The following is an 8,061-nucleotide window of genomic DNA, read 5'->3' as shown; positions in this document are numbered from 1 at the left end:
ATAAATATATAAGCACCCAGTATAGGAGCACCGCAATATGTAGGACAAATACTAACAAGTATGAAAGGGGAAATTAACAACAACACAATAATAGTGGGGGACTTTAATACCCCACTCACACCTATGGACAGATCAACTAAACAGAAAAGTAACAAAGAAACACAAACTTTAAATGATACATTAGACCAGTTAGACCTAATTGATATCTATAGGACATTTCACCCCAAAACAATGAATTTCACCTTTTTCTCAAGTGCTCATGGAACCTTCTCCAGGATAGATCACATCCTGGGCCATAAATATAACCTTGATAAATTCAAAAAAATCGAAATCATTCCAAGCATCTTTTCTGACCATAATGCATTAAGACTAGATCTCAATTACAGGAGAAAAACTATTAAAAATTCAATCATATGGAGGCTGAACAACACGCTTCTGAATAACCAACAAATCACAGAAGAAATCAAAAAAGAAATCAAAATATGCATAGAAACTAATGAAAATGAAAACACAACAACCCCAAACCTGTGGGACACTATAAAAGCAGTGCTAAGAGGAAAGTTCATAGCAATACAGGCATACCTCAAGAAACAAGAAAAAAGTCAAATAAATAACCTAACTCTACACCTAAAGCAACTAGAAAAGGAAGAATTGGAGAACCCCAGAGTTAGCAGAAGGAAAGAAATCTTAAAAATTAGGGCAGAAATAAATGCAAAAGAAACAAAAGAGACCATAGCAAAAATCAACAAAGCCAAAAGCTGGTTCTTTGAAAGGATAAATAAAATTGACAGACCATTAGCCAGACTCATCAAGAAGCAAAGAGAGAAAAATCAAATCAATAAAATTAGAAATGAAAATGGAGAGATCACAACAGACAACACAGAAATACAAAGGATCATAAGAGACTACTATCAGCAATTATATGCCAATAAAATGGGCAACGTGGAAGAAATGGACAAATTCTTAGAAATGTACAATTTTCCAAAACTGAACCAGGGAGAAATAGATAATCTTAACAGACCCATCACAAGCACAGAAATTGAAACTGTAATCAGAAATCTTCCATCAAACAAAAGCCCAGGTCCAGACGGCTTCACAGCTGAATTCTACCAAAAATTTAGAGAACAGTTAATACCTATCCTACTCAAACTCTTCTAGAAAATTGCAGAGGAAGGTAAACTTCCAAACTCATTCTATGAGGCCACCATCACCCTAATACCAAAACCTGACAAAGATACTACAAAAAAAGAAAACTACAGGCCAATATCACTGACGAACATAGATGCAAAAATCCTCAACAAAATTCTAGCAATCAGAATCCAGTATTTTTTGCCTGGAAAATCTCATGGACAGAGGAGCCTGGTGGACTACAGTCTATGGGTCTGCAAAGAGTTGGACATGACTGAGTGGTTAAGATATATCCTGACTGTTAGACCACTGTAAGTCAAGACTATCAACTTAGAATACTGGGGCACCCAATGTCTTTGGCATATGCTGCTCTAAAAACAAGGCTTGTCTAAAGGTATTGAAAGGTATTGACATAATATTTAGTTATGAATTGATATATTGCTATGTAATCAAGAGAGCAAGTAATATCTAGAACTGTTAAATTGGATAATTAAGTGTAGTTACAATCAGGATGGGCTTCCCTGGTGACTCAGTGGTAAATAATCCATCTGCCATGCAGGAGATGCTGGTTTGATCCCTGGGTTGGGAAGATCCCCTGGAGAAGGAAATGGCAACTCACTCCAGTATTCTTGCCTGGGAAATCCCATGGACACAGGAGCCTGATGGGCTACAGTCCATGGAGTTGCAAAGAGTCAGACATGACTTAGCAACTAGACAACAATTATTGATATTAGATTATTGCTCTGTGATCTTTTAATTTTTTTCTGGAAGATTAGTCCCTTTCACCTACCTTTCTGTCTTTCATTTTAATTAGGTTTTTAATTGTGTTAACTTCTATATTAATTTAAGATCATCCACAGAATCCCAAGGCACTTTACCATGTGCTAATTAAAATAAACATTATAGGGTATATCTATGGAAAATACGTTTAGAAATGTCCATGTGTTTTAAGTAATGCTATACACTATGACTGTGTGGATCACAATAAACTGTGGAAAATTCTGAAAGAGATGGGAATACCAGACCACCTGACCTGCCTCTTGAGAAACCTATATACAGGTCAGGAAGCAACAGTTAGAACTGGACATGGAACAACAGACTGGTTCCAAATAGGAAAAGAACTACGTCAAGGCTGTATATTGTCACCCTGCTTATTTAACTTATATGCAGAGTACATCATGAGAAACGCTGAGCTGGAAGAAGCACAAGCTGGAATCAAGATTGCTGGGAGAAATATCAATAACCTCATCAGATACGCAGATGGCACCACCCTTATGGCAGAAAGTGAAGAGGAACTAAAAAGCCTCTTGATGAAAGTGAAAGAGGAGAGCGAAAAAGTTGGCTTAAAGCTCAACATTCAGAAAACAAAGATCATGGCATCTGGTCCCATCACTTCATGGGAAATAGATGGAGAAACAGTGGAAACAGTGTCAGACTTTATTTTTTTGGGCTCCAGAATCACTGCAGATGGTGATTGCAGCCATTAAATTAAAAGACGCTTGCTCCTTGGAAGAAAAGTTATGACCAACCTAGATAGCATATTCAAAAGCAGAGACATTACTTTGCCGACTAAGGTCCATCTAGTCAAGGCTATGGTTTTCCCAGTGGTCATGTATGGATGTGAGAGTTGGACTGTGAAGAAAGCCGAGCATGGAAGAATCGATGCTTTTGAACTGTGGTGTTGGAGAAGACTCTTGAGAGTATGGACTGCAAGAACATCCAACCAGTCCATTCTGAAGGAGATCAGCCCTGGGTGTTCTTTGGAAGGAATGATGCTAAAGCTGAAACTCTAGTACTCTGGCCACCTCATGTGAAGAGTTGACTCATTGGAAAAGACTCTGATGCTGGGAGGGATTGGGGGCAGGAGGAGAAGGGGACAACTGAGGATGAGATGGCTGGATGGCATCACTGACTCAATGGACGTGAGTCTGAGTGAACTCCAGGGGTTGGTGATGGACAGGGAGGCCTGGCATGCTGCGATTCATGGGGTCACAAAGAGTCGGACATGACTGAGCGGCTGAACTGAACTGAACCGACTGATACACTATGAGCACTTTCTATTGGGTATAAAGTCTTTGTTAAAAGAAACTTTTTGCTGTATAGCACAGGAAGCTCAGCTCAGTGCTCTGTGATGACCTAGATGGTGGGAGGTGGGGTTGGGCGTGGTGAGGGAGGGAGGCTCAAGACGGAGGGGGCAAATGTATACATATAGCTGATTCATGTTGTTGTACAGCAGAAACAAACACAACATTGCAAAGTAATTTTGTTGTTATTTAGTTGCTAGGTCATGTCCTACTCTTTGTGATACCACAGAATGTAGCATGCCAGGCTCCTCCGTCCATGGGATTCTCCAGGCAAGAATACTGGAGTGGGTTGCTAGGCTCTTCTCCAGGGGATCTTTTCGACCCACGGATCGAGCCCACATCTCCTGCACTGGCCCATGGGTTCTTTACCACTGAGCCACCAGGATAACCCCAATTATCCTCCAATTAAAAATTTTAAAAATAAAAATTTAAATAAGACCAGAAAATGAAAGAAACTTTTGAAGCATAGAAAACTCAGCTGTGTCTTAATTTCTGAGATCTTAAATTTCATTGAAATAAGATACGACGCCATTTGTTCAGGTCAGATTCCCTAGCAACACCACCTTGTGCCCTGGGACGGTCTGTCCAGTTAAAAGACTTTATTAGTTTCTCTGTTTTCAGAGAGTCAAATCCAAATCTGTGGTGTAAAAGTAATTAGATACTTTAAGCAGTGATAAGAACATCACAAATAATCCATTTCTATGGCATCACCAGCTATTTCGTCAAGAAAAAGTCTATAAACACAAGAATTTATTACTGAATATCTGCCAGTCTATCAGGCTTTGATTCTCCAGTCTGCACAGACTGTCTGGTGTAAAAGGAGATCTGTGATGATGCTCACTGCTCATTTTCCCCTCAGATATAAAGAACAAGAATGCAAGTTGCCCATAGAGCCCTCAGTATAAGGCATAAGTGTCTTTATGGTTGTAAAGATGTATTGTGAGACTTTGCACAAAAATAGGAAACCAGCGAACTGCTTGGGAGTAATTAGACGTAATCTGATGCCTGCCACCTTGTAAGAGGCAGAGCTAATTACAATTATAATACACCGTGCTTAGAAACATATTTATTATGCTTATTGCATAGATGTTTATTTCACCTGAAAGAAAAGGACTACAAAGGCATTTCTGTGTAATCAAAACAGAGATCATCTTCTTTTACCGACCATATTTATTTCAATTTCTCAGGTTCACGGCAGACAGCATTTTTATATGCTTTAACCTTTGGGCTCCTTACATACATAAAAAGAACACAGCTTAAGAAAAAATTCGCACATCCACCCTCAGCACCCTCTTCCCCGTCAGTGGAGACAGAATGAAATATAATAATTTGACACAATAACTTAGCCATCGTTTCCAAAATAAATTCAACAGTTATATATTCATTAAAAGATGAAACACACAGTTAATCCTCAAAACTGAAATGAGCCACAAAGATCCAATAGAACTGCCCTAGCACAGTTTTATACGTGCTGCCCTCATAATAAAATGTGAAATATTCATTACCCTAATTAAAATAACACCAATCGGAACTAAAACGTAAGTTGTGACTTAAAGTAGAAAAGTAGAGATATCTCCATTATTCAGGTTGACTTTGACTTATTAAGATGCAATATGAGGCAAAAAACGTCCATCCTATGCTTCAAGTTAATTTTCCTTTTCATTCAGTCCAGAACGTGACTTCCGTGTTATATACAAGATATCTGAAATTAAAGTTTAAGTAGTAGAAGAAGGAAATTAAAAGAGTTAAAGGGGATAATCGTAACTTTATAAGAATTTGGTGGTGATGCTTTTCTTTTCAGGGCATGATTTGCTAGGGCTGGAAGCTGGGCAGGAGCTGAACAGTTGTGGTTACCATTCTTCCCAGGGAAGAAGGGGTGTGTGCTCATAGGCAGACATGTGTAAGGTAGGTCCCTGGGGGTCCCTGGCACCCTGATCCTAGAGTGTGTGTGGGTTTTTTGCACAGTAAGGAGGAGAACTCTGTAGTAAAGTGCTCTGGGACCTTCTGATTTCATGTGACCTTTGCTGTGATGTAGCCTGTGAGACATGAATTAAAATCTGCTCCCTGGAAAGGGCAAATCAGTGAAGTGATGTTTAGTCTAAAAGTGCAGTTTTCAAAACACATAGTTTTGGCATATGCTAAGCTATTCCTTTATCAATCCAGGTGGCGCTAGTGGTAAAGGACTCAGCCTGCCAATGCAGGAGACACAAAAGACGGGAGGTTCTATCCCTGGGTTGGGAAGATCCCCTGGAGGAGGGCATGGCAACCCACTCCGGTATTCTTGCCTGGAGAATCCCATGGACAGAGGAGCCTGGTGGGCTATGGTCCACGGGGTCACATGAGTCAGACACGACTGAGGCGACTTAGCACGGATGCAAGTGTCCTTACACAGAAACCTCCTCTTTGATTTGTCTGACAGAATTGGGCACATACACATCAGCATGCAGATTGTTGCCAGAGGAGGAGAATTCCATATGTCCTTTTGATTTTGGAGAAAGTACCAGCCGTGTTGAAAGATGCTGACCAAGAGTTGTGACCACAGGTCTACTTTGGGGTTCTCCCCACGTGTTTTTGCTAAGTTGCTCAAACAACTGACTTTTTTGTGATCCCATGGCCTGTAGCCTGCCAGGCTCCTCTGTCCATGGGATTTTCCAGGCAAGAATATTGGAGTGGGCTGCCATTTCCTTCTCCATGGAAGATTTTAATTTAAAGCCCATTGGATTAACATTTTCAGTTTAAGGCACGATTTAAGGTAAACAGTGTTTCATTAGTAGTTGCATAATATCTCTCAAGTTTATCAGTGACTGAACAAAAGGATGCATACAATTTCTCCAGTTTCGATTCTTAAAGATTTAAGTTGACAGACATATTTTCATAACAAAGAGCTACAATAAAGCTCTGGTTGAGTTTACAAAAATGTCAGGATATGCAGCAAAAATCCTTTTCAAAATACTACAAGCCTTGTTAAAATATCGGCCCCCATTTTTTTAGGGGATTCTTTGGTTTATTCAACAGTTACATTCTAAAACTGTGGAAATGGTAGAACCTGCTTCCACAGTCGTCCTGAGTAGTGAGAAAAACAGAGTTTTCTATAAAGCACCGGTACCACCTAAATCCGCTTTAGGTCAGCACTGAAAACTGCAATAAGTCAGAATTCAAAGAGCCAGGCTGCACTCGGGAAGATCCAGGCTGGCTGGGAAGGACACGCTCCCCACCTGGAGAAGCAGGGCTGCAGTGAATACATCAGACAGAGAGGCAGAAACGACCGCTGACACCTAAAGCCTCATAAATGGGAAGCACTCTAATGACACACACAAGATTGCTGCCCCTCTCTGCGTGTTCTCCTGGTGAAAATGGCATACATGTAACCTGACAACCTGGACAGAGCTTAAACTGCCGGGGGAAATGAGACCGTCTGTGCTGCTCAGGAGTCATGAATTTTCCCCAGCTGTCTGGATCTGTCTGGACATGTTCCATTGCTCATCCTGTTACGACTGGCAATTAAACAGAGGGCTCCAGCTAGGAGACCCCAAATTTCATTCCGTCTTCTCTTCCTCTTCGTGGAACCCAATTTGATTTTTTTCCCTACTAAAATACGTCATTTGTCTGTGTGTGTTCATGTGTATTCCTAATACCCCTGAACAAATGTGACCGCCCTATAATAAAATATGAATTCCCTACTCTGAAAGAAAAGGGAGTTTGCGAAAGTACAGATTCTCCATGGTTAAACACTCATGTGTTTAGAAATATACCTACTTTGATATTCTCTTTGAACTCTGTCTTATCTACCTATGTTGGCACAAGAAGTTCCAAGATGGTTAACCCTTGAATGTATGGAAAGATGGAGCTTGAGCTTTAAGAGGCTAGAAAGGAAAACAAATAGCATATATTAATGCGTATATGTGGAATCTGAGAAAATTGGTATAGATGATCTTATTAAATATTTACAAAGCAGAAGTAGAAACACAGATATAAAGAACAAACTATGAATACCAAGGGGGAAGAGGGAAATGGGATGAATTAGGAGATTAGTATTGACATGCACACTATTGATACTATGTGTAAAATAGATAACCAACAGGAACCTACTGTTTACCACAGGGAACTCTACTCTGAGCTCTCTGGTGACCTAAACCGGAAGGAAATATAAAAAAGAGGCATATATGTGTACATATAACTGATTCACTTGGCTGTACTTTAGACACTAACTCAACACTGTAAAGCAACTATATTCCAGTAAAATTTTTAAAATTTCTTTTTAATTAAAAAATTTTTTTTAAGTTTTTTTTTTTTAATTACAAAAGAATAGTAATCCAAACACAAGTCAGTAAACATGAAAGTCTGGAGAGGCTACATGTTGCAAAGAGGAAATGCAAGAAAAATCTTGGAAATGTTATCAAAATATGAAAGGAAACTTGGGAAGGAGAACATTGTGCATTTACTTAAGTCAACTCTGCATTTGCTGGCATGAAAATGCATTTTATCGAGGGCCTGTTGGGATCTGAAGATTGTCAGGGGAGCAGGAATGACCGCCGTTGAGACCTGATGACTCATGACGTCTTGCATTAAAAACAAACCCCCCAATGGGAAAAAAGAATAATACCTTAAAAAAAGAATCACTTACCAATTGGCAACTCAGATTTTGCTTTATGAGTGCGGACAAGCCAATTTTATGTGATAGTTTGTTGTATTTAAAGACAGTGTAAAACTCTCATCGCAAACAGTTGTTTACAGTGCGTTTTCCAGCGCCGAGCTGTTTTAAAGCTCAATTGTGCATTTTGCAGATAAAGTGGGAAAACTAACTGAAGGCTGTATTGTAAGCAGTGGTTGCCGTGGAAACCCCAGTTTC

This window comes from Oryx dammah, unplaced genomic scaffold, assembly GCF_014754425.2.
Source record: "Oryx dammah isolate SB20612 unplaced genomic scaffold, SCBI_Odam_1.1 HiC_scaffold_25, whole genome shotgun sequence".
In the NCBI taxonomy this organism is placed as follows: Eukaryota; Metazoa; Chordata; class Mammalia; order Artiodactyla; family Bovidae; genus Oryx; species Oryx dammah.
The sequence above is the reverse complement of the archived record's forward strand: the minus strand, read 5'-3'. Positions refer to the sequence as shown.